Source organism: Convolutriloba macropyga, chromosome 9 (assembly GCF_964194025.1).
Source record: "Convolutriloba macropyga chromosome 9, txConMacr16.3, whole genome shotgun sequence".
NCBI lineage: Eukaryota > Metazoa > Xenacoelomorpha > Acoela > Convolutidae > Convolutriloba > Convolutriloba macropyga.
This window is the reverse complement of record NC_134476.1, coordinates 23258289-23285904: the sequence shown is the minus strand read 5'-3', so window position 1 is coordinate 23285904 and position 27616 is coordinate 23258289. Positions and strand designations below refer to the sequence as shown.

General features: G+C 39.3%; 1 protein-coding gene and 6 non-coding genes across 8 annotated transcripts in view; 1 reads left to right on the top strand and 6 right to left on the bottom strand.

Annotated features, from left to right (window-relative positions):
* Nucleotides 1-1291: 1291 nt before the first annotated feature.
* Nucleotides 1292-1410, bottom strand: LOC142347499 (5S ribosomal RNA). The gene has a single exon (XR_012760488.1). It is a non-coding gene; the product is annotated as a 5S ribosomal RNA (ribosomal RNA).
* A 1512-nt stretch (nucleotides 1411-2922) lies between these two features.
* Nucleotides 2923-3041, bottom strand: LOC142347488 (5S ribosomal RNA). The gene has a single exon (XR_012760477.1). It is a non-coding gene; the product is annotated as a 5S ribosomal RNA (ribosomal RNA).
* A 1511-nt stretch (nucleotides 3042-4552) lies between these two features.
* LOC142347476 (5S ribosomal RNA) lies at nucleotides 4553-4671 on the bottom strand. Its single transcript, XR_012760466.1, has one exon. It is a non-coding gene; the product is annotated as a 5S ribosomal RNA (ribosomal RNA).
* A 1887-nt stretch (nucleotides 4672-6558) lies between these two features.
* On the bottom strand, nucleotides 6559-6677 carry LOC142347464 (5S ribosomal RNA). The gene has a single exon (XR_012760455.1). It is a non-coding gene; the product is annotated as a 5S ribosomal RNA (ribosomal RNA).
* A 2263-nt stretch (nucleotides 6678-8940) lies between these two features.
* Nucleotides 8941-9059, bottom strand: LOC142347453 (5S ribosomal RNA). Its single transcript, XR_012760444.1, has one exon. It is a non-coding gene; the product is annotated as a 5S ribosomal RNA (ribosomal RNA).
* A 2763-nt stretch (nucleotides 9060-11822) lies between these two features.
* Nucleotides 11823-11941, bottom strand: LOC142347441 (5S ribosomal RNA). Its single transcript, XR_012760433.1, has one exon. It is a non-coding gene; the product is annotated as a 5S ribosomal RNA (ribosomal RNA).
* Nucleotides 11942-17357: 5416 nt separating this feature from the next.
* The window catches only part of LOC142345669 (uncharacterized), a 710383-nt gene continuing 700124 nt past the window's right edge, over nucleotides 17358-27616 (top strand). For both annotated transcript variants that reach the window (XM_075397884.1, XM_075397883.1), the window contains exon 1: nucleotides 17358-17386. The gene's annotated coding sequence lies outside the window, so the exon portion shown is untranslated. The remainder of the gene's footprint in view (nucleotides 17387-27616) is intronic.

Below are 27616 nucleotides of genomic sequence, written 5' to 3'. Positions count from 1 at the left end.
TCTGGCACCGCGAACCATTTTGGACAAGTTTTTACCGATTTCCAAAAAAGTATCCGCGCTCGATGAGGCTTAACTTTTTCGATCACCGAACTTTGTTTTGGTCACCAAATCGTCAATTTTAGTCCGATTTGGCTCATTTTTTGTGGGCATGCTCCACTTGAGCCATAATTTGGGATAAAATAAAAAAATCTGGCACCGCGAACCATTTTGGACAAGTTTTTTACCGATTTCCAAAAAAGTATCCGCGCTCGATGAGGCTTAACTTTTTCGATCACCGAACTTTGTTTTGGTCACCAAATCGTCAATTTTAGTCCGATTTGGCTCATTTTTTGTTGGCATGCTCCACTTGAGCCATAGTTTGGGATAAAATAAAAAAATCTGGCACCGCGAACCATTTTGGACAAGTTTTTACCGATTTCCAAAAAAGTATCCGCGCTCGATGAGGCTTAACTTTTTCGATCACCGAACTTTGTTTTGGTCACCAAATCGTCAATTTTAGTCCGATTTGGCTCATTTTTTGTGGGCATGCTCCACTTGAGCCATAGTTTGGGATAAAATAAAAAAATCGGGCACCGCGAACCATTTTGGACAAGTTTTTACCGATTTCCAAAAAAGTATCCGCGCTCGATGAGGCTTAACTTTTTCGATCACCGAACTTTGTTTTGGTCACCAAATCGTCAATTTTAGTCCGATTTGGCTCATTTTTTGTGGGCATGCTCCACTTGAGCCATAATTTGGGATAAAATAAAAAAATCTGGCACCGCGAACCATTTTGGACAAGTTTTTACCGATTTCCAAAAAAGTATCCGCGCTCGATGAGGCTTAACTTTTTCGATCACCGAACTTTGTTTTGGTCACCAAATCGTCAATTTTAGTCCGATTTGGCTCATTTTTTGTGGGCATGCTCCACTTGAGCCATAGTTTGGGATAAAATAAAAAAATCTGGCACCGCGAACCATTTTGGACAAGTTTTTACCGATTTCCAAAAAAGTATCCGCGCTCGATGAGGCTTAACTTTTTCGATCACCGAACTTTGTTTTGGTCACCAAATCGTCAATTTTAGTCCGATTTGGCTCATTTTTTGTGGGCATGCTCCACTTGAGCCATAATTTGGGATAAAATAAAAAAATCTGGCACCGCGAACCATTTTGGACAAGTTTTTACCGATTTCCAAAAAAGTATCCGCGCTCGATGAGGCTTAACTTTTTCGATCACCGAGGCTTTTTGAGGCTCTAAAATGTGTAAATATCGAATAAAAGTATTCTATGAGGTTTGAATACTCAAAAGAAAAAGCCTACAACACCTGGTGTTCCCAAGCGGTCACCCATCCAAGTACTAACCAGGCCCAATGTTGCTTAACTTCGGTGATCGGACGAGAACCGGTGCATTCAACATGGTATGGTCGTAGGCATTTGCGTAAGCGGGAGCGAATTTATATACAACAGTATTGTATTGTAGTCTCATATTCATATACAGGATCACTTTAACTCGCCGCCTTGCGGTTTGCAAAATAGTCACTTAATACATGCAATTTTAGCCACGGTTGTGTTATAATTTATGCAATTCGTAGCCATACAGTGTATTATGACAAACGCGCAAACTTTTTGCTTCCAACCATCCACAATACAGTGGAACGGCCGCAAAACAAAGCACAGATGAATTGGGTACGAGGAACCTGTACAACCGGACATTGAACCGGAAGTATGACTTCAGTGGGTTTAGGCCGGTAATTGGGAAAATCATTAGCCAGTTGCTTTTAGCCTAATTGTTGTGATAAACTTATTAAATAGGTAAGTATTAACTCTATTTGATAAGTTTTATTTGAATGCACTCTGCGTTAGCGGAGTGCAGCCTAAAGAATGGAACTGAGCGATTTGCACAACTTAAAAGTTAGTTTAATAAAGGGAAATTATACAATTAGTATTGATGTTTCCGAGACAGTTCCAAATATCAAATATGCATAATACGCAAGCAGGGGAACTATTATAATGGCCTTTACAAGTATATGGGGTGTGTTTGGAGCAATGGTTACCGCTGAAATTGTCATTTACAAAAAGTATCCGCGCTCGATGAGGCTTAACTTTTTCGATCACCGAACTTTGTTTTGGTCACCAAATCGTCAATTTTAGTCCGATTTGGCTCTTTTTTTGTTGGCATGCTCCACTTGAGCCATAGTTTGGGATAAAATAAAAAATCTGGCACCGCGAACCATTTTGGACAAGTTTTTACCGATTTCCAAAAAAGTATCCGCGCTCGATGAGGCTTAACTTTTTCGATCACCGAACTTTGTTTTGGTCACCAAATCGTCAATTTTAGTCCGATTTGGCTCATTTTTTGTTGGCATGCTCCACTTGAGCCAAAGTTTTGGGATAAAATAAAAAAATCTGGCACCGCGAACCATTTTGGACAAGTTTTTACCGATTTCCAAAAAAGTATCCGCGCTCGATGAGGCTTAACTTTTTCGATCACCGAACTTTGTTTTGGTCACCAAATCGTCAATTTTAGTCCGATTTTGCTCATTTTTTGTGGGCATGCTCCACTTGAGCCATAGTTTGGGATAAAATAAAAAAAATTTGGCACCGCGAACCATTTTGGACAAGTTTTTACCGATTTCCAAAAAAGTATCCGCGCTCGATGAGGCTTAACTTTTTCGATCACCGAACTTTGTTTTGGTCACCAAATCGTCAATTTTAGTCCCATTTGGCTCATTTTTTGTGGGCATGCTCCACTTGAGCCATAATTTGGGATAAAATAAAAAAATCTGGCACCGCGAACCATTTTGGACAAGTTTTTACCGATTTCCAAAAAAGTATCCGCGCTCGATGAGGCTTAACTTTTTCGATCACCGAGGCTTTTTGAGGCTCTAAAATGTGTAAATATCGAATAAAAGTATTCTATGAGGTTTGAATACTCAAAAGAAAAAGCCTACAACACCTGGTGTTCCCAAGCGGTCACCCATCCAAGTACTAACCAGGCCCAATGTTGCTTAACTTCGGTGATCGGACGAGAACCGGTGCATTCAACATGGTATGGTCGTAGGCATTTGCGTAAGCGGGAGCGAATTTATATACAACAGTATTGTATTGTAGTCTCATATTCATATACAGGATCACTTTAACTCGCCGCCTTGCGGTTTGCAAAATAGTCACTTAATACATGCAATTTTAGCCACGGTTGTGTTATAATTTATGCAATTCGTAGCCATACAGTGTATTATGACAAACGCGCAAACTTTTTGCTTCCAACCATCCACAATACAGTGGAACGGCCGCAAAACAAAGCACAGATGAATTGGGTACGAGGAACCTGTACAACCGGACATTGAACCGGAAGTATGACTTCAGTGGGTTTAGGCCGGTAATTGGGAAAATCAGTAGCCAGTTGCTTTTAGCCTAATTGTTGTGATAAACTTATTAAATAGGTAAGTATTAAGTCTATTTGATAAGTTTTATTTGAATGCACTCTGCGTTAGCGGAGTGCAGCCTAAAGAATGGAACTGAGCGATTTGCACAACTTAAAAGTTAGTTTAATAAAGGGAAATTATACAATTAGTATTGATGTTTCCGAGACAGTTCCAAATATCAAATATGCATAATACGCAAGCAGGGGAACTATTATAATGGCCTTTACAAGTATATGGGGTGTGTTTGGAGCAATGGTTACCGCTGAAATTGTCATTTACAAAAAGTATCCGCGCTCGATGAGGCTTAACTTTTTCGATCACCGAACTTTGTTTTGGTCACCAAATCGTCAATTTTAGTCTAATTTGGCTCATTTTTTGTTGGCATGCTCCACTTGAGCCATAGTTTGGGATAAAATAAAAAATCTGTCACCGCGAACCATTTTGGACAAGTTTTTACCGATTTCCAAAAAAGTATCCGCGCTCGATGAGGCTTAACTTTTTCGATCACCGAACTTTGTTTTGGTCACCAAATCGTCAATTTTAGTCCGATTTGGCTCATTTTTTGTTGGCATGCTCCACTTGAGCCATAGTTTGGGATAAAATAAAAAAATCTGGCACCGCGAACCATTTTGGACAAGTTTTTACCGATTTCCAAAAAAGTATCCGCGCTCGATGAGGCTTAACTTTTTCGATCACCGAACTTTGTTTTGGTCACCAAATCGTCAATTTTAGTCCGATTTTGCTCATTTTTTGTGGGCATGCTCCACTTGAGCCATAGTTTGGGATAAAATAAAAAAAATCTGGCACCGCGAACCATTTTGGACAAGTTTTTACCGATTTCCAAAAAAGTATCCGCGCTCGATGAGGCTTAACTTTTTCGATCACCGAACTTTGTTTTGGTCACCAAATCGTCAATTTTAGTCCGATTTGGCTCATTTTTTGTGGGCATGCTCCACTTGAGCCATAATTTGGGATAAAATAAAAAAATCTGGCACCGCGAACCATTTTGGACAAGTTTTTACCGATTTCCAAAAAAGTATCCGCGCTCGATGAGGCTTAACTTTTTCGATCACCGAGGCTTTTTGAGGCTCTAAAATGTGTAAATATCGAATAAAAGTATTCTATGAGGTTTGAATACTCAAAAGAAAAAGCCTACAACACCTGGTGTTCCCAAGCGGTCACCCATCCAAGTACTAACCAGGCCCAATGTTGCTTAACTTCGGTGATCGGACGAGAACCGGTGCATTCAACATGGTATGGTCGTAGGCATTTGCGTAAGCGGGAGCGAATTTATATACAACAGTATTGTATTGTAGTCTCATATTCATATACAGGATCACTTTAACTCGCCGCCTTGCGGTTTGCAAAATAGTCACTTAATACATGCAATTTTAGCCACGGTTGTGTTATAATTTATGCAATTCGTAGCCATACAGTGTATTATGACAAACGCGCAAACTTTTTGCTTCCAACCATCCACAATACAGTGGAACGGCCGCAAAACAAAGCACAGATGAATTGGGTACGAGGAACCTGTACAACCGGACATTGAACCGGAAGTATGACTTCAGTGGGTTTAGGCCGGTAATTGGGAAAATCAGTAGCCAGTTGCTTTTAGCCTAATTGTTGTGATAAACTTATTAAATAGGTAAGTATTAACTCTATTTGATAAGTTTTATTTGAATGCACTCTGCGTTAGCGGAGTGCAGCCTAAAGAATGGAACTGAGCGATTTGCACAACTTAAAAGTTAGTTTAATAAAGGGAAATTATACAATTAGTATTGATGTTTCCGAGACAGTTCCAAATATCAAATATGCATAATACGCAAGCAGGGGAACTATTATAATGGCCTTTACAAGTATATGGGGTGTGTTTGGAGCAATGGTTACCGCTGAAATTTTCATTTACAAAAAGTATCCGCGCTCGATGAGGCTTAACTTTTTCGATCACCGAACTTTGTTTTGGTCACCAAATCGTCAATTTTAGTCCGATTTGGCTCATTTTTTGTTGGCATGCTCCAGTTGAGCCATAGCTGGGATAAAATAAAAAAATCTGGCACTGCGAACCATTTTGGACAAGTTTTTACCGATTTCCAAAAAAGTATCCGCGCTCGATGAGGCTTAACTTTTTCGATCACCGAACTTTGTTTTGGTCACCAAATCGTCAATTTTAGTCCGATTTGGCTCATTTTTTGTGGGCATGCTCCACTTGAGCCATAGTTTGGGATAAAATAAAAAAATCTGGCACCGCGAACCATTTTGGACAAGTTTTTACCGATTTCCAAAAAAGTATCCGCGCTCGATGAGGCTTAACTTTTTCGATCACCGAACTTTGTTTTGGTCACCAAATCGTCAATTTTAGTCCGATTTGGCTCATTTTTTGTGGGCATGCTCCACTTGAGCCATAGTTTGGGATAAAATAAAAAAATCTGGCACTGCGAACCATTTTGGACAAGTTTTTACCGATTTCCAAAAAAGTATCCGCGCTCGATGAGGCTTAACTTTTTCGATCACCGAACTTTGTTTTGGTCACCAAATCGTCAATTTTAGTCCGATTTGGCTCATTTTTTGTGGGCATGCTCCACTTGAGCCATAGTTTGGGATAAAATAAAAAAATCTGGCACCGCGAACCATTTTGGACAAGTTTTTACCGATTTCCAAAAAAGTATCCGCGCTCGATGAGGCTTAACTTTTTCGATCACCGAACTTTGTTTTGGTCACCAAATCGTCAATTTTAGTCCGATTTTGCTCATTTTTTGTGGGCATGCTCCACTTGAGCCATAGTTTGGGATAAAATAAAAAAAATCTGGCACCGCGAACCTTTTTGGACAAGTTTTTACCGATTTCCAAAAAAGTATCCGCGCTCGATGAGGCTTAACTTTTTCGATCACCGAACTTTGTTTTGGTCACCAAATCGTCAATTTTAGTCCGATTTGGCTCATTTTTTGTGGGCATGCTCCACTTGAGCCATAATTTGGGATAAAATAAAAAAATCTGGCACCGCGAACCATTTTGGACAAGTTTTTACCGATTTCCAAAAAAGTATCCGCGCTCGATGAGGCTTAACTTTTTCGATCACCGAGGCTTTTTGAGGCTCTAAAATGTGTAAATATCGAATAAAAGTATTCTATGAGGTTTGAATACTCAAAAGAAAAAGCCTACAACACCTGGTGTTCCCAAGCGGTCACCCATCCAAGTACTAACCAGGCCCAATGTTGCTTAACTTCGGTGATCGGACGAGAACCGGTGCATTCAACATGGTATGGTCGTAGGCATTTGCGTAAGCGGGAGCGAATTTATATACAACAGTATTGTATTGTAGTCTCATATTCATATACAGGATCACTTTAACTCGCCGCCTTGCGGTTTGCAAAATAGTCACTTAATACATGCAATTTTAGCCACGGTTGTGTTATAATTTATGCAATTCGTAGCCATACAGTGTATTATGACAAACGCGCAAACTTTTTGCTTCCAACCATCCACAATACAGTGGAACGGCCGCAAAACAAAGCACAGATGAATTGGGTACGAGGAACCTGTACAACCGGACATTGAACCGGAAGTATGACTTCAGTGGGTTTAGGCCGGTAATTGGGAAAATCAGTAGCCAGTTGCTTTTAGCCTAATTGTTGTGATAAACTTATTAAATAGGTAAGTATTAAGTCTATTTGATAAGTTTTATTTGAATGCACTCTGCGTTAGCGGAGTGCAGCCTAAAGAAGGGAACTGAGCGATTTGCACAACTTAAAAGTTAGTTTAATAAAGGGAAATTATACAATTAGTATTGATGTTTCCGAGACAGTTCCAAATATCAAATATGCATAATACGCAAGCAGGGGAACTATTATAATGGCCTTTACAAGTATATGGGGTGTGTTTGGAGCAATGGTTACCGCTGAAATTGTCATTTACAAAAAGTATCCGCGCTCGATGAGGCTTAACTTTTTCGATCACCGAACTTTGTTTTGGTCACCAAATCGTCAATTTTAGTCCGATTTGGCTCATTTTTTGTTGGCATGCTCCAGTTGAGCCATAGTTTGGGATAAAATAAAAAAATCTGGCACTGCGAACCATTTTGGACAAGTTTTTACCGATTTCCAAAAAAGTATCCGCGCTCGATGAGGCTTAACTTTTTCGATCACCGAACTTTGTTTTGGTCACCAAATCGTCAATTTTAGTCCGATTTGGCTCATTTTTTGTGGGCATGCTCCACTTGAGCCATAGTTTGGGATAAAATAAAAAAATCTGGCACCGCGAACCATTTTGGACAAGTTTTTACCGATTTCCAAAAAAGTATCCGCGCTCGATGAGGCTTAACTTTTTCGATCACCGAACTTTGTTTTGGTCACCAAATCGTCAATTTTAGTCCGATTTGGCTCATTTTTTGTGGGCATGCTCCACTTGAGCCATAGTTTGGGATAAAATAAAAAAATCTGGCACTGCGAACCATTTTGGACAAGTTTTTACCGATTTCCAAAAAAGTATCCGCGCTCGATGAGGCTTAACTTTTTCGATCACCGAACTTTGTTTTGGTCACCAAATCGTCAATTTTAGTCCGATTTGGCTCATTTTTTGTGGGCATGCTCCACTTGAGCCATAGTTTGGGATAAAATAAAAAAATCTGGCACCGCGAACCATTTTGGACAAGTTTTTACCGATTTCCAAAAAAGTATCCGCGCTCGATGAGGCTTAACTTTTTCGATCACCGAACTTTGTTTTGGTCACCAAATCGTCAATTTTAGTCCGATTTGGCTCATTTTTTGTGGGCATGCTCCACTTGAGCCATAGTTTGGGATAAAATAAAAAAATCTGGCACCGCGAACCATTTTGGACAAGTTTTTACCGATTTCCAAAAAAGTATCCGCGCTCGATGAGGCTTAACTTTTTCGATCACCGAACTTTGTTTTGGTCACCAAATCGTCAATTTTAGTCCGATTTGGCTCATTTTTTGTGGGCATGCTCCACTTGAGCCATAGTTTGGGATAAAATAAAAAAATCTGGCACCGCGAACCATTTTGGACAAGTTTTTACCGATTTCCAAAAAAGTATCCGCGCTCGATGAGGCTTAACTTTTTCGATCACCGAACTTTGTTTTGGTCACCAAATCGTCAATTTTAGTCCGATTTTGCTCATTTTTTGTGGGCATGCTCCACTTGAGCCATAATTTGGGATAAAATAAAAAAATCTGGCACCGCGAACCATTTTGGACAGGTTTTTACCGATTTCCAAAAAAGTATCCGCGCTCGATGAGGCTTAACTTTTTCGATCACCGAACTTTGTTTTAGTCACCAAATCGTCAATTTTAGTCCGATTTGGCTCATTTTTTGTGGGCATGCTCCACTTGAGCCATAGTTTGGGATAAAATAAAAAAATCTGGCACCGCGAACCATTTTGGACAAGTTTTTACCGATTTCCAAAAAAGTATCCGCGCTCGATGAGGCTTAACTTTTTCGATCACCGAGGCTTTTTGAGGCTCTAAAATGTGTAAATATCGAATAAAAGTATTCTATGAGGTTTGAATACTCAAAAGAAAAAGCCTACAACACCTGGTGTTCCCAAGCGGTCACCCATCCAAGTACTAACCAGGCCCAATGTTGCTTAACTTCGGTGATCGGACGAGAACCGGTGCATTCAACATGGTATGGTCGTAGGCATTTGCGTAAGCGGGAGCGAATTTATATACAACAGTATTGTATTGTAGTCTCATATTCATATACAGGATCACTTTAACTCGCCGCCTTGCGGTTTGCAAAATAGTCACTTAATACATGCAATTTTAGCCACGGTTGTGTTATAATTTATGCAATTCGTAGCCATACAGTGTATTATGACAAACGCGCAAACTTTTTGCTTCCAACCATCCACAATACAGTGGAACGGCCGCAAAACAAAGCACAGATGAATTGGGTACGAGGAACCTGTACAACCGGACATTGAACCGGAAGTATGACTTCAGTGGGTTTAGGCCGGTAATTGGGAAAATCAGTAGCCAGTTGCTTTTAGCCTAATTGTTGTGATAAACTTATTAAATAGGTAAGTATTAACTCTATTTGATAAGTTTTATTTGAATGCACTCTGCGTTAGCGGAGTGCAGCCTAAAGAATGGAACTGAGCGATTTGCACAACTTAAAAGTTAGTTTAATAAAGGGAAATTATACAATTAGTATTGATGTTTCCGAGACAGTTCCAAATATCAAATATGCATAATACGCAAGCAGGGGAACTATTATAATGGCCTTTACAAGTATATGGGGTGTGTTTGGAGCAATGGTTACCGCTGAAATTGTCATTTACAAAAAGTATCCGCGCTCGATGAGGCTTAACTTTTTCGATCACCGAACTTTGTTTTGGTCACCAAATCGTCAATTTTAGTCCGATTTGGCTCATTTTTTGTTGGCATGCTCCAGTTGAGCCATAGTTTGGGATAAAATAAAAAAATCTGGCACTGCGAACCATTTTGGACAAGTTTTTACCGATTTCCAAAAAAGTATCCGCGCTCGATGAGGCTTAACTTTTTCGATCACCGAACTTTGTTTTGGTCACCAAATCGTCAATTTTAGTCCGATTTGGCTCATTTTTTGTGGGCATGCTCCACTTGAGCCATAGTTTGGGATAAAATAAAAAAATCTGGCACCGCGAACCATTTTGGACAAGTTTTTACCGATTTCCAAAAAAGTATCCGCGCTCGATGAGGCTTAACTTTTTCGATCACCGAACTTTGTTTTGGTCACCAAATCGTCAATTTTAGTCCGATTTGGCTCATTTTTTGTGGGCATGCTCCACTTGAGCCATAGTTTGGGATAAAATAAAAAAATCTGGCACTGCGAACCATTTTGGACAAGTTTTTACCGATTTCCAAAAAAGTATCCGCGCTCGATGAGGCTTAACTTTTTCGATCACCGAACTTTGTTTTGGTCACCAAATCGTCAATTTTAGTCCGATTTGGCTCATTTTTTGTGGGCATGCTCCACTTGAGCCATAGTTTGGGATAAAATAAAAAATGAGGCTTAACTTTTTCGATCACCGAACTTTGTTTTGGTCACCAAATCGTCAATTTTAGTCCGATTTGGCTCATTTTTTGTGGGCATGCTCCACTTGAGCCATAGTTTGGGATAAAATAAAAAAATCTGGCACCGCGAACCATTTTGGACAAGTTTTTACCGATTTCCAAAAAAGTATCCGCGCTCGATGAGGCTTAACTTTTTCGATCACCGAACTTTGTTTTGGTCACCAAATCGTCAATTTTAGTCCGATTTGGCTCATTTTTTGTGGGCATGCTCCACTTGAGCCATAGTTTGGGATAAAATAAAAAAATCTGGCACTGCGAACCATTTTGGACAAGTTTTTACCGATTTCCAAAAAAGTATCCGCGCTCGATGAGGCTTAACTTTTTCGATCACCGAACTTTGTTTTGGTCACCAAATCGTCAATTTTAGTCCGATTTGGCTCATTTTTTGTGGGCATGCTCCACTTGAGCCATAGTTTGGGATAAAGTAAAAAAATCTGGCACCGCGAACCATTTTGGACAAGTTTTTACCGATTTCCAAAAAAGTATCCGCGCTCGATGAGGCTTAACTTTTTCGATCACCGAACTTTGTTTTGGTCACCAAATCGTCAATTTTAGTCCGATTTGGCTCATTTTTTGTGGGCATGCTCCACTTGAGCCATAGTTTGGGATAAAATAAAAAAATCTGGCACTGCGAACCATTTTGGACAAGTTTTTACCGATTTCCAAAAAAGTATCCGCGCTCGATGAGGCTTAACTTTTTCGATCACCGAACTTTGTTTTGGTCACCAAATCGTCAATTTTAGTCTGATTTGGCTCATTTTTTGTTGGCATGCTCCACTTGAGCCATAGTTTGGGATAAAATAAAAAAATCTGGCACTGCGAACCATTTTGGACAAGTTTTTACCGATTTCCAAAAAAGTATCCGCGCTCGATGAGGCTTAACTTTTTCGATCACCGAACTTTGTTTTGGTCACCAAATCGTCAATTTTAGTCCGATTTGGCTCATTTTTTGTGGGCATGCTCCACTTGAGCCATAGTTTGGGATAAAATAAAAAAATCTGGCACCGCGAACCATTTTGGACAAGTTTTTACCGATTTCCAAAAAAGTATCCGCGCTCGATGAGGCTTAACTTTTTCGATCACCGAACTTTGTTTTGGTCACCAAATCGTCAATTTTAGTCCGATTTGGCTCATTTTTTGTGGGCATGCTCCACTTGAGCCATAGTTTGGGATAAAATAAAAAAATCTGGCACCGCGAACCATTTTGGACAAGTTTTTACCGATTTCCAAAAAAGTATCCGCGCTCGATGAGGCTTAACTTTTTCGATCACCGAGGCTTTTTGAGGCTCTAAAATGTGTAAATATCGAATAAAAGTATTCTATGAGGTTTGAATACTCAAAAGAAAAAGCCTACAACACCTGGTGTTCCCAAGCGGTCACCCATCCAAGTACTAACCAGGCCCAATGTTGCTTAACTTCGGTGATCGGACGAGAACCGGTGCATTCAACATGGTATGGTCGTAGGCATTTGCGTAAGCGGGAGCGAATTTATATACAACAGTATTGTATTGTAGTCTCATATTCATATACAGGATCACTTTAACTCGCCGCCTTGCGGTTTGCAAAATAGTCACTTAATACAAGCAATTTTAGCCACGGTTGTGTTATAATTTATGCAATTCGTAGCCATACAGTGTATTATGACAAACGCGCAAACTTTTTGCTTCCAACCATCCACAATACAGTGGAACGGCCGCAAAACAAAGCACAGATGAATTGGGTACGAGGAACCTGTACAACCGGACATTGAACCGGAAGTATGACTTCAGTGGGTTTAGGCCGGTAATTGGGAAAATCAGTAGCCAGTTGCTTTTAGCCTAATTGTTGTGCATGATGATTAAAACGCCATTAATGTCACTTTCGGATCAGTACCTCAAAGTGTGATAGGAAAGCCACAAGCAAGTACTCCACTTTGTGTAGGAACGTCCTTTGGGAGTGAGTCTTTTTTAAAAAGAGATTTTTCACTAAAAGTTGCTTAAGTTTTAAAATCCTGACTTTTCTCTTACCTTTTTCTCTTACCTTTTTGCCCTTAGCCTTCGCTCTTTAAAAGTTCTTTTAAATACACGCCTCATCAGCTCCAGCTTTTTAAGTTGTTTAAGTTAGAGAGCTCCCTTTCAATCGTTTACGAGTTTTTAAGCTGTTTTCCCCAATGGGGGAGAACACTTTCCCTTCAATAATAGCCCCAACCGCGAGCGAAAATCGAAACATGTATTCCACTGCGATCCAAAACGGCCTTTCAAAAGTAACAGCTTCTAATGACTTTCAAATCATGCAAATTATTCCTCCTTTTACTAAATCGATGCTTGCAAACACAGGATCTTTGAACGATGCTTACATTCAGTGTGCTAAATCGATTCTGAAAGAGTTCCCACAAGAAGTACGATCTCAAATAACCATTAGCAGAACATTCGCGCAGATAAGAGAAAAAACGCTGCACACACTGACCGTTACTTCCCCTCCAACTGTTAGAACGCAATATCACTCGATAAGATCGCGAGGCCTCAATTTGCTGGGCAAAACTGTATTTCCAATGGGCAAGCATATCCTCAACAAAGAAAGAAATTTCTACCCCAGAAGATACAACATTAAATTTGTAAATCTTCCTTACGTTTGTTCGGATACCGAAACTCTGAAATTGATCGAACTCCCAGAGGGAATAGAGCACAACCCGACAATCAATCGCATGAAAGTAAATATTGATGGGGACTTTATTTTCGACGGATATGCAACTTTAAGTGTGACTGTCCACAATGCTAACGAAGAGGAAAAGCTTAGAAAATGGTCCTATGAGAGCAAAATTGCCGATTTTAAAGACTGGAATGGCCTAGAAATCAAATTCCATGTTCCCGCGCTGCATAGCTGTAGTTTTTGCGAAGAAAAAAACCGCCAATATATTGGACACCATAAAGACTGGTGCTTTCTATGGCAAAAGGAAATGCATAAAGTTGAAAGGCAAAACCGTCAAAATGTAAGCACAGAACAGAAAAACACCCATCTGAAAACACAAGAAACAAATCCTGACAACGCTCAAGAACAAGAAATGCTCGATCAAGACTCTTTTGGCAATCTAACTATAGACGAAGAAGAAATTCAAGAAACGTTTGTAGAAGAAATTTGTAGCGGATCAACAGAAAGCACTGAAATGTGTACCAAAGCAACAGAAAGCACAAAAACCACAGAACAAATTGAATCTTTGTCTCACCAAATTTCAACTGAAAAACAAAGCAATAGCATTATGAAATCAAACTCTCCAAACAGACTAAATTCATCAAACGTTGAGCCTCTCAAAGGAGTTGTTTTGAAACAATACAGGACAGTCAACAAACAAACTCAAAACCATCAACGAAAGCAACAGAACACTGAAATACCAAACACTGAAATACCGAACACTGAAATACTGAAACACTTTCTGAACACTGAATGGCGTAAAAAGAAAAACGAGTTGAATAACAATAGCAAATGATTGAGCATAAAATTTTCAGCTTGAATTCCTGTGGCATTAAGAGCCCGAAAAAATTCTTCTCAATAATTGAAAAGTGTTACCAACTAGCTCGAGGAACCTTTTTTCCCTATGTGTTCAAGAAACGAAAATTCTCACTCTACCTCGCTCACATGAAGCAATTCTTGAACAATACAAATTGAGCTACCATTTAGTGCCGGCAATAAACTGTAGTGGTGGTTTAATAACAATTTGGAGCGAAGAAATCAATACCAACGAACAAAGATTGCAATCAAGAGATCATTCAGCAATAACGTTTCCAAATTTAAACCTTGTCTTAATCAATACTTATTTAAATCCAAACAATTACGCATCAAAGCTCAAACAATTAAGCTCAAGTCTCACTAAAATTGAACCTGGACGATTCGTAGTTTTAACAGGAGATTTCAATGCATTTAGCCATGATCCAAGAAACACCTCGAATGCTCTGAGAAGTGAAGATGACAGAATCAAGCGATTCGCTAAACTAAAGCCGGTCATCGAGAAAGCGCTCCTTCTTGATATAGCAGTCGAACTAGACGTCCACGACTTCACACATTATGATAAGAGAACATCATCTTTCTCGCGCATAGATTACTTTTTTACTAATGATCTCAATTACAGTATCATGAAAATACATAGAAATAACCTCTCAGATCACATGCTTTTGGAGCTAAGCAACAAAGTTGAAGAAAAAGAACGTGGTCAGAGCTTTTGGAAAATGAATGACACTGTTTTAGTAGAAAATAAAAACTATATCAGAGAAGAACTGAAACAATTTGGTAATCTTTGTCCGATTGAGGACACATATGAAGAGTTGATGTGCCATATACGAGATGTGTGCCAAGCTTTAGCGATAAACAAATCTCGAGTGATAAGCTCAAAGATGAAAGGCAGCTTACGTGAAGAACAGGAACTAAGAGAAAAAATTCAGCAAGGTAAATCAGACCAAACCATTTTGAATCGATACAATGCAACACTATCGCAAATCAACGAGCACGAGAACAACAAACAACGACTGAGCTTTAAACACTTTAAAAAATTGATGCAATCCTGTGAAATTGGTAATGCCAGAGATCTCAAATCATGGTCGAGAACTAAAAATAACACAAATAGTATTACATCATTGAAAGTTGGTGACAGTGTAACAAGTAATCAAGAAGAGATCATTAAAATATTTGAAAATCATTTCTCAAAACTGTATAAAAGTAAAAAGAAATCGTCCTTTGAAAGCTTGCTTGATCAACTGCAGGTGCAAGAAACTGATATGACAACAGAAAACAAAATCACCTTAGACGAAGTGAAGAAAGCAATCGACAAACTAAACGCAGATAGTTCACCAGGATCGGACGGTATTACTTCGAACTTTTATAAAGTATTTAAACGAGAAATGGCTCCCATATTGAAAAAAGTTTTCAACAATGTAGTGAACACCAATAGACTTCCAGACAACCAACAAATTGCAATATTGAAACTCCTTCCAAAAACCGAAAACCCCAAAACAGTAGACGAGTTCAGACCCATAAGCCTGCTGAACACTGACTCAAAAATTCTGTCGCATATTTTAGCTAACAGGCTAATCAAAAACCTCGAAGACGTAATTGGACAACATCAACATGCCTACCTACACAAACGACAAATTAATATCGCACTGATTAAGGTACGCAAAGCTCACAAACAATTGAATAACAGTAAATGTATCGTAAATCTAGACTTCTCGAAAGCTTTTGACAAAGTAGATAGGGATTATATATTCGCTCTTCTCGATAGAATTGGTGTAGATAATTTTACGAAATCTGCAATAAAAGCAATATATAAGCAAACCAAAGCAATTATTGAAATCAATGGCTACCTCTCCCAGACAATTGTTCTCGAACGTGGAGTAAGACAAGGTTGTCCTCTATCAGCTATGCTTTTTATTCTTGCTATTGAGCCGTTACTTTGTTCTGTTGACAACTCAACTCACATCAAAGGTTTCGTAAACGCAAAAACTGTTGCTTATGCTGATGACATTACATGTCTAGTTCATAAATCATCGATTGAAGCGCTCTTTGATACTGTAAAAGAATTTTGTGATCAAACTCAGCTAGAAATTAATGTGAAAAAGAGCGAAATCCTATCTACTACCAACATTCCCTTTTATAAAACTGTGCAATCAACAAAAATCCTTGGTATAGTTTTCCACGCTGACAAATCTCAACCGAATCTTCTTGGTCTCCTGAAAACACAAATAGCCATCTACAGTCGTGTTATTTCACGAGCGAAAACGCTGAAAGCCAAGAAAAATATTATTGAAACATTCATTCTTCCAAAATTCCTTTACTATGCTCGACACACAGACACGACCATGAAAAGCTTGGGAATAATGCAAAACCTCGTTAACAACCTTTTGAAAGCTGGTCAGAAAATGGAAATTAGAAGCGAAGTCCTATACCAGTCATCAGCTAGAGGCGGGATCTCCCTTCCACACATTATCTCAAAAATTGTTTCTGCAAAACTTTTTGACGAATTAAATTCATCGGACGAGAACTCGATCACCTTTTCGAAAGAAATATCCATTTTAATAACCTCTTTAAAGCTCAAAGTTGTCCAGAACGAGAATGTTTTACTTCTAATCAAAAACAACAGAGAATCCTCGCTCAGGTTGCATAATCACATGAAAACAAAAGAAATCTACTGGTACATAATCAATGAAATTTTCCCCTTCAGTTTTATTGAAAATCGTTTACGCAAAGCTGTCATTAAATACCATTGTTCAACGGAAGAATTAACCCGCTTTTGTGCAGATATTTGGAAAGTAAACAAGCTCCTACCTCAACAGCAAAATTTGTTGTATCGACTAGCATTCAACTGTCTCGTTGACAAACAAGTCAGATGGCTGAAAAATTTCTCTGACTCGCCACTTTGCAGTTTCTGTGAAAACAAATTCGAAACATCTGAACACTTAGTTTTTGAATGCGACAAATTAACTGCAGCAAGAAATATATTACAATTGACGAACTGGCGTCAGATATTTGTCCATATGAGAGTCGAAAATCTACGATTTACTGCAAGTGTTTTAAACGGATCATGGCAAGAAACTCCCGAGCAAACTAAAAACTATTTAAACTTTTTACTCAATCTCTAATGTTGTCTCTTTCAAGCGACTTGCAATTCTCTTATTAGCATTTGTAAATACCTACTTCGGAAGGTTTTAATTAATGGCCTAATTGCTGTGTAAAGCCTAATTGTTGTGTCTTAGCCTATCTTTGTAACTATTTGTAAAGCTTCAACGATGAAACCTAGTGAATTTCCTTTTAACTTCTTTGTAAATACCAAATGTAAATTTTCGTCAATACTTACCTTCTTTGTAACTTTGTAATAACCAACTGTAAAAATAGCATCTGAATTTATTATTTAAAAGCCTAATTGTTGTGATAAACTTATTAAATAGGTAAGTATTAACTCTATTTGATCAGTTTTATTTGAATGCACTCTGCGTTAGCGGAGTGCAGCCTAAAGAATGGAACTGAGCGATTTGCACTAACTTAAAAGTTAGTTTAATAAAGGGAAATTATACAATTAGTATTGATGTTTCCGAGACAGTTCCAAATATCAAATATGCATAATACGCAAGCAGGGGAACTATTATAATGGCCTTTACAAGTATATGGGGTGTGTTTGGAGCAACGGTTACCGCTGAAATTGTCATTTACAAAAAGTATCCGCGCTCGATGAGGCTTAACTTTTTCGATCACCGAACTTTGTTTTGGTCACCAAATCGTCAATTTTAGTCCGATTTGGCTCATTTTTTGTTGGCATGCTCCAGTTGAGCCATAGTTTGGGATAAAATAAAAAAATCTGGCACTGCGAACCATTTTGGACAAGTTTTTACCGATTTCCAAAAAAGTATCCGCGCTCGATGAGGCTTAACTTTTTCGATCACCGAACTTTGTTTTGGTCACCAAATCGTCAATTTTAGTCCGATTTGGCTCATTTTTTGTGGGCATGCTCCACTTGAGCCATAGTTTGGGATAAAATAAAAAAATCTGGCACCGCGAACCATTTTGGACAAGTTTTTACCGATTTCCAAAAAAGTATCCGCCCTCGATGAGGCTTAACTTTTTCGATCACCGAACTTTGTTTTGGTCACCAAATCGTCAATTTTAGTCCGATTTGGCTCATTTTTTGTGGGCATGCTCCACTTGAGCCATAGTTTGGGATAAAATAAAAAAATCTGGCACTGCGAACCATTTTGGACAAGTTTTTACCGATTTCCAAAAAAGTATCCGCGCTCGATGAGGCTTAACTTTTTCGATCACCGAACTTTGTTTTGGTCACCAAATCGTCAATTTTAGTCCGATTTGGCTCATTTTTTGTGGGCATGCTCCACTTGAGCCATAGTTTGGGATAAAATAAAAAAATCTGGCACCGCGAACCATTTTGGACAAGTTTTTACCGATTTCCAAAAAAGTATCCGCGCTCGATGAGGCTTAACTTTTTCGATCACCGAACTTTGTTTTGGTCACCAAATCGTCAATTTTAGTCCGATTTGGCTCATTTTTTGTGGGCATGCTCCACTTGAGCCATAGTTTGGGATAAAATAAAAAAATCTGGCACCGCGAACCATTTTGGACAAGTTTTTACCGATTTCCAAAAAAGTATCCGCGCTCGATGAGGCTTAACTTTTTCGATCACCGAACTTTGTTTTGGTCACCAAATCGTCAATTTTAGTCTGATTTGGCTCATTTTTTGTTGGCATGCTCCACTTGAGCCATAGTTTGGGATAAAATAAAAAAATCTGGCACTGCGAACCATTTTGGACAAGTTTTTACCGATTTCCAAAAAAGTATCCGCGCTCGATGAGGCTTAACTTTTTCGATCACCGAACTTTGTTTTGGTCACCAAATCGTCAATTTTAGTCCGATTTGGCTCATTTTTTGTGGGCATGCTCCACTTGAGCCATCGTTTGGGATAAAATAAAAAAATCTGGCACCGCGAACCATTTTGGACAAGTTTTTACCGATTTCCAAAAAAGTATCCGCGCTCGATGAGGCTTAACTTTTTCGATCACCGAACTTTGTTTTGGTCACCAAATCGTCAATTTTAGTCCGATTTGGCTCATTTTTTGTGGGCATGCTCCACTTGAGCCATAGTTTGGGATAAAATAAAAAAATCTGGCACCGCGAACCATTTTGGACAAGTTTTTACCGATTTCCAAAAAAGTATCCGCGCTCGATGAGGCTTAACTTTTTCGATCACCGAACTTTGTTTTGGTCACCAAATCGTCAATTTTAGTCCGATTTGGCTCATTTTTTGTGGGCATGCTCCACTTGAGCCATAGTTTGGGATAAAATAAAAAAATTTGGCACCGCGAACCATTTTGGACAAGTTTTTACCGATTTCCAAAAAAGTATCCTCGCTCGATGAGGCTTAACTTTTTCGATCACCGAACTTTGTTTTGGTCACCAAATCGTCAATTTTAGTCCGATTTGGCTCATTTTTTGTTGGCATGCTCCACTTGAGCCATAGTTTGGGATAAAATAAAAAAATCTGGCACCGCGAACCATTTTGGACAAGTTTTTACCGATTTCCAAAAAAGTATCCGCGCTCGATGAGGCTTAACTTTTTCGATCACCGAACTTTGTTTTGGTCACCAAATCGTCAATTTTAGTCCGATTTGGCTCATTTTTTGTGGGCATGCTCCACTTGAGCCATCGTTTGGGATAAAATAAAAAAATCTGGCACCGCGAACCATTTTGGACAAGTTTTTACCGATTTCCAAAAAAGTATCCGCGCTCGATGAGGCTTAACTTTTTCGATCACCGAACTTTGTTTTGGTCACCAAATCGTCAATTTTAGTCCGATTTGGCTCATTTTTTGTGGGCATGCTCCACTTGAGCCATAGTTTGGGATAAAATAAAAAAATCTGGCACCGCGAACCATTTTGGACAAGTTTTTACCGATTTCCAAAAAAGTATCCGCGCTCGATGAGGCTTAACTTTTTCGATCACCGAACTTTGTTTTGGTCACCAAATCGTCAATTTTAGTCCGATTTGGCTCATTTTTTGTGGGCATGCTCCACTTGAGCCATAGTTTGGGATAAAATAAAAAAATTTGGCACCGCGAACCATTTTGGACAAGTTTTTACCGATTTCCAAAAAAGTATCCTCGCTCGATGAGGCTTAACTTTTTCGATCACCGAACTTTGTTTTGGTCACCAAATCGTCAATTTTAGTCCGATTTGGCTCATTTTTTGTTGGCATGCTCCACTTGAGCCATAGTTTGGGATAAAATAAAAAAATCTGGCACCGCGAACCATTTTGGACCAGTTTTTACCGATTTCCAAAAAAGTATCCGCGCTCGATGAGGCTTAACTTTTTCGATCACCGAACTTTGTTTTGGTCACCAAATCGTCAATTTTAGTCCGATTTGGCTCATTTTTTGTGGGCATGCTCCACTTGAGCCATAGTTTGGGATAAAATAAAAAAATCTGGCACTGCGAACCATTTTGGACAAGTTTTTACCGATTTCCAAAAAAGTATCCGCGCTCGATGAGGCTTAACTTTTTCGATCACCGAACTTTGTTTTGGTCACCAAATCGTCAATTTTAGTCCGATTTGGCTCATTTTTTGTGGGCATGCTCCACTTGAGCCATAGTTTGGGATAAAATAAAAAAATCTGGCACCGCGAACCATTTTGGACAAGTTTTTACCGATTTCCAAAAAAGTATCCGCGCTCGATGAGGCTTAACTTTTTCGATCACCGAACTTTGTTTTGGTCACCAAATCGTCAATTTTAGTCCGATTTGGCTCATTTTTTGTGGGCATGCTCCACTTGAGCCATAGTTTGGTATAAAATAAAAAAATCTGGCACCGCGAACCATTTTGGACAAGTTTTTACCGATTTCCAAAAAAGTATCCGCGCTCGATGAGGCTTAACTTTTTCGATCACCGAACTTTGTTTTGGTCACCAAATCGTCAATTTTAGTCTGATTTGGCTCATTTTTTGTTGGCATGCTCCACTTGAGCCATAGTTTGGGATAAAATAAAAAAATCTGGCACTGCGAACCATTTTGGACAAGTTTTTACCGATTTCCAAAAAAGTATCCGCGCTCGATGAGGCTTAACTTTTTCGATCACCGAACTTTGTTTTGGTCACCAAATCGTCAATTTTAGTCCGATTTGGCTCATTTTTTGTGGGCATGCTCCACTTGAGCCATAGTTTGGGATAAAATAAAAAAATCTGGCACCGCGAACCATTTTGGACAAGTTTTTACCGATTTCCAAAAAAGTATCCGCGCTCGATGAGGCTTAACTTTTTCGATCACCGAACTTTGTTTTGGTCACCAAATCGTCAATTTTAGTCCGATTTGGCTCATTTTTTGTGGGCATGCTCCACTTGAGCCATAGTTTGGGATAAAAGAAAAAAATCAGGCACCGCGAACCATTTTGGACAAGTTTTTACCGATTTCCAAAAAAAGTATCCGCGCTCGATGAGGCTTAACTTTTTCGATCACCGAACTTTGTTTTGGTCACCAAATCGTCAATTTTAGTCCGATTTGGCTCATTTTTTGTGGGCATGCTCCACTTGAGCCATAGTTTGGGATAAAATAAAAAAATCTGGCACCGCGAACCATTTTGGACAAGTTTTTACCGATTTCCAAAAAAGTATCCTCGCTCGATGAGGCTTAACTTTTTCGATCACCGAACTTTGTTTTGGTCACCAAATCGTCAATTTTAGTCCGATTTGGCTCATTTTTTGTTGGCATGCTCCACTTGAGCCATAGTTTGGGATAAAACAAAAAAATCTGGCACCGCGAACCATTTTGGACAAGTTTTTACCGATTTCCAAAAAAGTATCCGCGCTCGATGAGGCTTAACTTTTTCGATCACCGAACTTTGTTTTGGTCACCAAATCGTCAATTTTAGTCCGATTTGGCTCATTTTTTGTGGGCATGCTCCACTTGAGCCATAGTTTGGGATAAAATAAAAAAATCTGGCACCGCGAACCATTTTGGACAAGTTTTTACCGATTTCCAAAAAAGTATCCGCGCTCGATGAGGCTTAACTTTTTCGATCACCGAATTTGTTTTGGTCACCAAATCGTCAATTTTAGTCCGATTTGGCTCATTTTTTGTGGGCATGCTCCACTTGAGCCATAGTTTGGGATAAAATAAAAAAATCTGGCACTGCGAACCATTTTGGACAAGTTTTCACCGATTTCCAAAAAAGTATCCGCGCTCGATGAGGCTTAACTTTTTCGATCACCGAACTTTGTTTTGGTCACCAAATCGTCAATTTTAGTCCGATTTGGCTCATTTTTTGTGGGCATGCTCCACTTGAGCCATAGTTTGGGATAAAATAAAAAAATCTGGCACCGCGAACCATTTTGGACAAGTTTTTACCGATTTCCAAAAAAGTATCCGCGCTCGATGAGGCTTAACTTTTTCGATCACCGAACTTTGTTTTGGTCACCAAATCGTCAATTTTAGTCCGATTTGGCTCATTTTTTGTTGGCATGCTCCACTTGAGCCATAATTTGGGATAAAAAAAAAATCTGGCACCGCGAACCATTTTGGACAAGTTTTTACCGATTTCCAAAAAAGTATCCGCGCTCGATGAGGCTTAACTTTTTCGATCACCGAACTTTGTTTTGGTCACCAAATCGTCAATTTTAGTCCGATTTGGCTCATTTTTTGTGGGCATGCTCCACTTGAGCCATAGTTTGGGATAAAATAAAAAAATCTGGCACCGCGAACCATTTTGGACAAGTTTTTACCGATTTCCAAAAAAGTATCCGCGCTCGATGAGGCTTAACTTTTTCGATCACCGAACTTTGTTTTGGTCACCAAATCGTCAATTTTAGTCCGATTTGGCTCATTTTTTGTGGGCATGCTCCACTTGAGCCATAGTTTGGGATAAAATAAAAAAAATCTGGCACCGCGAACCATTTTGGACAAGTTTTTACCGATTTCCAAAAAAGTATCCGCGCTCGATGAGGCTTAACTTTTTCGATCACCGAACTTTGTTTTGGTCACCAAATCGTCAATTTTAGTCCAATTTGGCTCATTTTTCGTGGGCATGCTCCACTTGAGCCATAGTTTGGGATAAAATAAAAAAATCTGGCACCGCGAACCATTTTGGACAAGTTTTTACCGATTTCCAAAAAAAGTATCCGCGCTCGATGAGGCTTAACTTTTTCGATCACCGAACTTTGTTTTGGTCACCAAATCGTCAATTTTAGTCCGATTTGGCTCATTTTTTGTTGGCATGCTCCACTTGAGCCATAGTTTGGGATAAAATAAAAAAATCTGGCACCGCGAACCATTTTGGACAAGTTTTTACCGATTTCCAAAAAAGTATCCGCGCTCGATGAGGCTTAACTTTTTCGATCACCGAACTTTGTTTTGGTCACCAAATCGTCAATTTTAGTCCGATTTGGCTCATTTTTTGTGGGCATGCTCCACTTGAGCCATAGTTTGGGATAAAATAAAAAAATCTGGCACCGCGAACCATTTTGGACAAGTTTTTACCGATTTCCAAAAAAGTATCCGCGCTCGATGAGGCTTAACTTTTTCGATCACCGAACTTTGTTTTGGTCACCAAATCGTCAATTTTAGTCCGATTTGGCTCATTTTTTGTGGGCATGCTCCACTTGAGCCATAGTTTGGGATAAAATAAAAAAATCTGGCACCGCGAACCATTTTGGACAAGTTTTTACCGATTTCCAAAAAAGTATCCGCGCTCGATGAGGCTTAACTTTTTCGATCACCGAACTTTGTTTTGGTCACCAAATCGTCAATTTTAGTCCGATTTGGCTCATTTTTTGTGGGCATGCTCCACTTGAGCCATAGTTTGGGATAAAATAAAAAAATCTGGCACCGCGAACCATTTTGGACAAGTTTTTACCGATTTCCAAAAAAGTATCCGCGCTCGATGAGGCTTAACTTTTTCGATCACCGAACTTTGTTTTGGTCACCAAATCGTCAATTTTAGTCCGATTTGGCTCATTTTTTGTGGGCATGCTCCACTTGAGCCATAGTTTGGGATAAAATAAAAAAATCTGGCACCGCGAACCATTTTGGACAAGTTTTTATCGATTTCCAAAAAAGTATCCGCGCTCGATGAGGCTTAACTTTTTCGATCACCGAACTTTGTTTTGGTCACCAAATCGTCAATTTTAGTCCGATTTGGCTCATTTTTTGTGGGCATGCTCCACTTGAGCCATAGTTTGGGATAAAATAAAAAAATCTGGCACCGCGAACCATTTTGGACAAGTTTTTACCGATTTCCAAAAAAGTATCCGCGCTCAATGAGGCTTAACTTTTTCGATCACCGAACTTTGTTTTGGTCACCAAATCGTCAATTTTAGTCCGATTTGGCTCATTTTTTGTTGGCATGCTCCACTTGAGCCATAGTTTGGGATAAAATAAAAAAATCTGGCACTGCGAACCATTTTGGTCAAGTTTTTACCGATTTCCAAAAAAGTATCCGCGCTCGATGAGGCTTAACTTTTTCGATCACCGAACTTTGTTTTGGTCACCAAATCGTCAATTTTAGTCCGATTTGGCTCATTTTTTGTGGGCATGCTCCACTTGAGCCATAGTTTGGGATAAAATAAAAAAATCTGGCACCGCGAACCATTTTGGACAAGTTTTTACCGATTTCCAAAAAAAGTATCCGCGCTCGATGAGGCTTAACTTTTTCGATCACCGAACTTTGTTTTGGTCACCAAATCGTCAATTTTAGTCCGATTTGGCTCATTTTTTGTGGGCATGCTCCACTTGAGCCATAGTTTGGGATAAAATAAAAAAATCTGGCACCGCGAACCATTTTGGACAAGTTTTTACCGATTTCCAAAAAAGTATCCTCGCTCGATGAGGCTTAACTTTTTCGATCACCGAACTTTGTTTTGGTCACCAAATCGTCAATTTTAGTCCGATTTGGCTCATTTTTTGTTGGCATGCTTCACTTGAGCCATAGTTTGGGATAAAATAAAAAAATCTGGCACCGCGAACCATTTTGGACAAGTTTTTACCGATTTCCAAAAAAGTATCCGCGCTCGATGAGGCTTAACTTTTTCGATCACCGAACTTTGTTTTGGTCACCAAATCGTCAATTTTAGTCCGATTTGGCTCATTTTTGTGGGCATGCTCCACTTGAGCCATAGTTTGGGATAAAATAAAAAAATCTGGCACCGCGAACCATTTTGGACAAGTTTTTACCGATTTCCAAAAAAGTATCTGCGCTCGATGAGGCTTAACTTTTTCGATCACCGAACTTTGTTTTGGTCACCAAATCGTCAATTTTAGTCCGATTTGGCTCATTTTTTGTTGGCATGCTCCACTTGAGCCATAGTTTGGGATAAAATAAAAAAATCTGGCACTGCGAACCATTTTGGACAAGTTTTTACCGATTTCCAAAAAAGTATCCGCGCTCGATGAGGCTTAACTTTTTCGATCACCGAACTTTGTTTTGGTCACCAAATCGTCAATTTTAGTCCGATTTGGCTCATTTTTTGTGGGCATGCTCCACTTGAGCCATAGTTTGGGATAAAATAAAAAAATCTGGCACCGCGAACCATTTTGGACGAGTTTTTACCGATTTCCAAAAAAAGTATCCGCGCTCGATGAGGCTTAACTTTTTCGATCACCGAACTTTGTTTTGGTCACCAAATCGTCAATTTTAGTCCGATTTGGCTCATTTTTTGTGGGCATGCTCCACTTGAGCCATAGTTTGGGAGAAAATAAAAAAATCTGGCACCGCGAACCATTTTGGACAAGTTTTTACCGATTTCCAAAAAAGTATCCGCGCTCGATGAGGCTTAACTTTTTCGATCACCGAACTTTGTTTTGGTCACCAAATCGTCAATTTTAGTCCGATTTGGCTCATTTTTTGTGGGCATGCTCCACTTGAGCCATAGTTTGGAAGAAAATAAAAAAATTTGGCACCGCGAACCATTTTGGACAAGTTTTTACCGATTTCCAAAAAAGTATCCGCGCTCGATGAGGCTTAACTTTTTCGATCACCGAACTTTGTTTTGGTCACCAAATCGTCAATTTTAGTCCGATTTGGCTCATTTTTTGTGGGCATGCTCCACTTGAGCCATAGTTTGGGATAAAATAAAAAAATCTGGCACCGCGAACCATTTTGGACAAGTTTTTACCGATTTCCAAAAAAGTATCCGCGCTCGATGAGGCTTAACTTTTTCGATCACCGAAATTTGTTTTGGTCACCAAATCGTCAATTTTAGTCCGATTTGGCTCATTTTTTGTGGGCATGCTCCACTTGAGCCATAGTTTGGGAGAAAATAAAAAAATTTGGCACCGCGAACCATTTTGGACAAGTTTTTACCGATTTCCAAAAAAGTATCCGCGCTCGATGAGGCTTAACTTTTTCGATCACCGAACTTTGTTTTGGTCACCAAATCGTCAATTTTAGTCCGATTTGGCTCATTTTTTGTGGGCATGCTCCACTTGAGCCATAGTTTGGGATAAAATAAAAAAATCTGGCACCGCGAACCATTTTGGACAAGTTTTTACCGATTTCCAAAAAAGTATCCGCGCTCGATGAGGCTTAACTTTTTCGATCACCGAAATTTGTTTTGGTCACCAAATCGTCAATTTTAGTCCGATTTGGCTCATTTTTTGTGGGCATGCTCCACTTGAGCCATAGTTTGAGATAAAATAAAAAAATCTGGCACCGCGAACCATTTTGGACAAGTTTTTACCGATTTCCAAAAAAGTATCTGCGCTCGATGAGGCTTAACTTTTTCGATCACCGAACTTTGTTTTGGTCACCAAATCGTCAATTTTAGTCCGATTTGGCTCATTTTTTGTTGGCATGCTCCACTTGAGCCATAGTTTGGGATAAAATAAAAAAATCTGGCACTGCGAACCATTTTGGACAAGTTCTTACCGATTTCCAAAAAAGTATCCGCGCTCGATGAGGCTTAACTTTTTCGATCACCGAACTTTGTTTTGGTCACCAAATCGTCAATTTTAGTCCGATTTGGCTCATTTTTTGTGGGCATGCTCCACTTGAGCCATAGTTTGGGATAAAATAAAAAAAATCTGGCACCGCGAACCATTTTGGACAAGTTTTTACCGATTTCCAAAAAAAGTATCCGCGCTCGATGAGGCTTAACTTTTTCGATCACCGAACTTTGTTTTGGTCACCAAATCGTCAATTTTAGTCCGATTTGGCTCATTTTTTGTGGGCATGCTCCACTTGAGCCATAGTTTGGGATAAAATAAAAAAATCTGGCACCCCGAACCATTTTGGACAAGTTTTTACCGATTTCCAAAAAAGTATCCTCGCTCGATGAGGCTTAACTTTTTCGATCACCGAACTTTGTTTTGGTCACCAAATCGTCAATTTTAGTCCGATTTGGCTCATTTTTTGTTGGCATGCTTCACTTGAGCCATAGTTTGGGATAAAATAAAAAAATCTGGCACCGCGAACCAATTTGGACAAGTTTTTACCGATTTCCAAAAAAGTATCCGCGCTCGATGAGGCTTAACTTTTTCGATCACCGAACTTTGTTTTGGTCACCAAATCGTCAATTTTAGTCCGATTTGGCTCATTTTTTGTGGGCATGCTCCACTTGAGCCATAGTTTGGGATAAAATTAAAAAATCTGGCACCGCGAACCATTTTGGACAAGTTTTTACCGATTTCCAA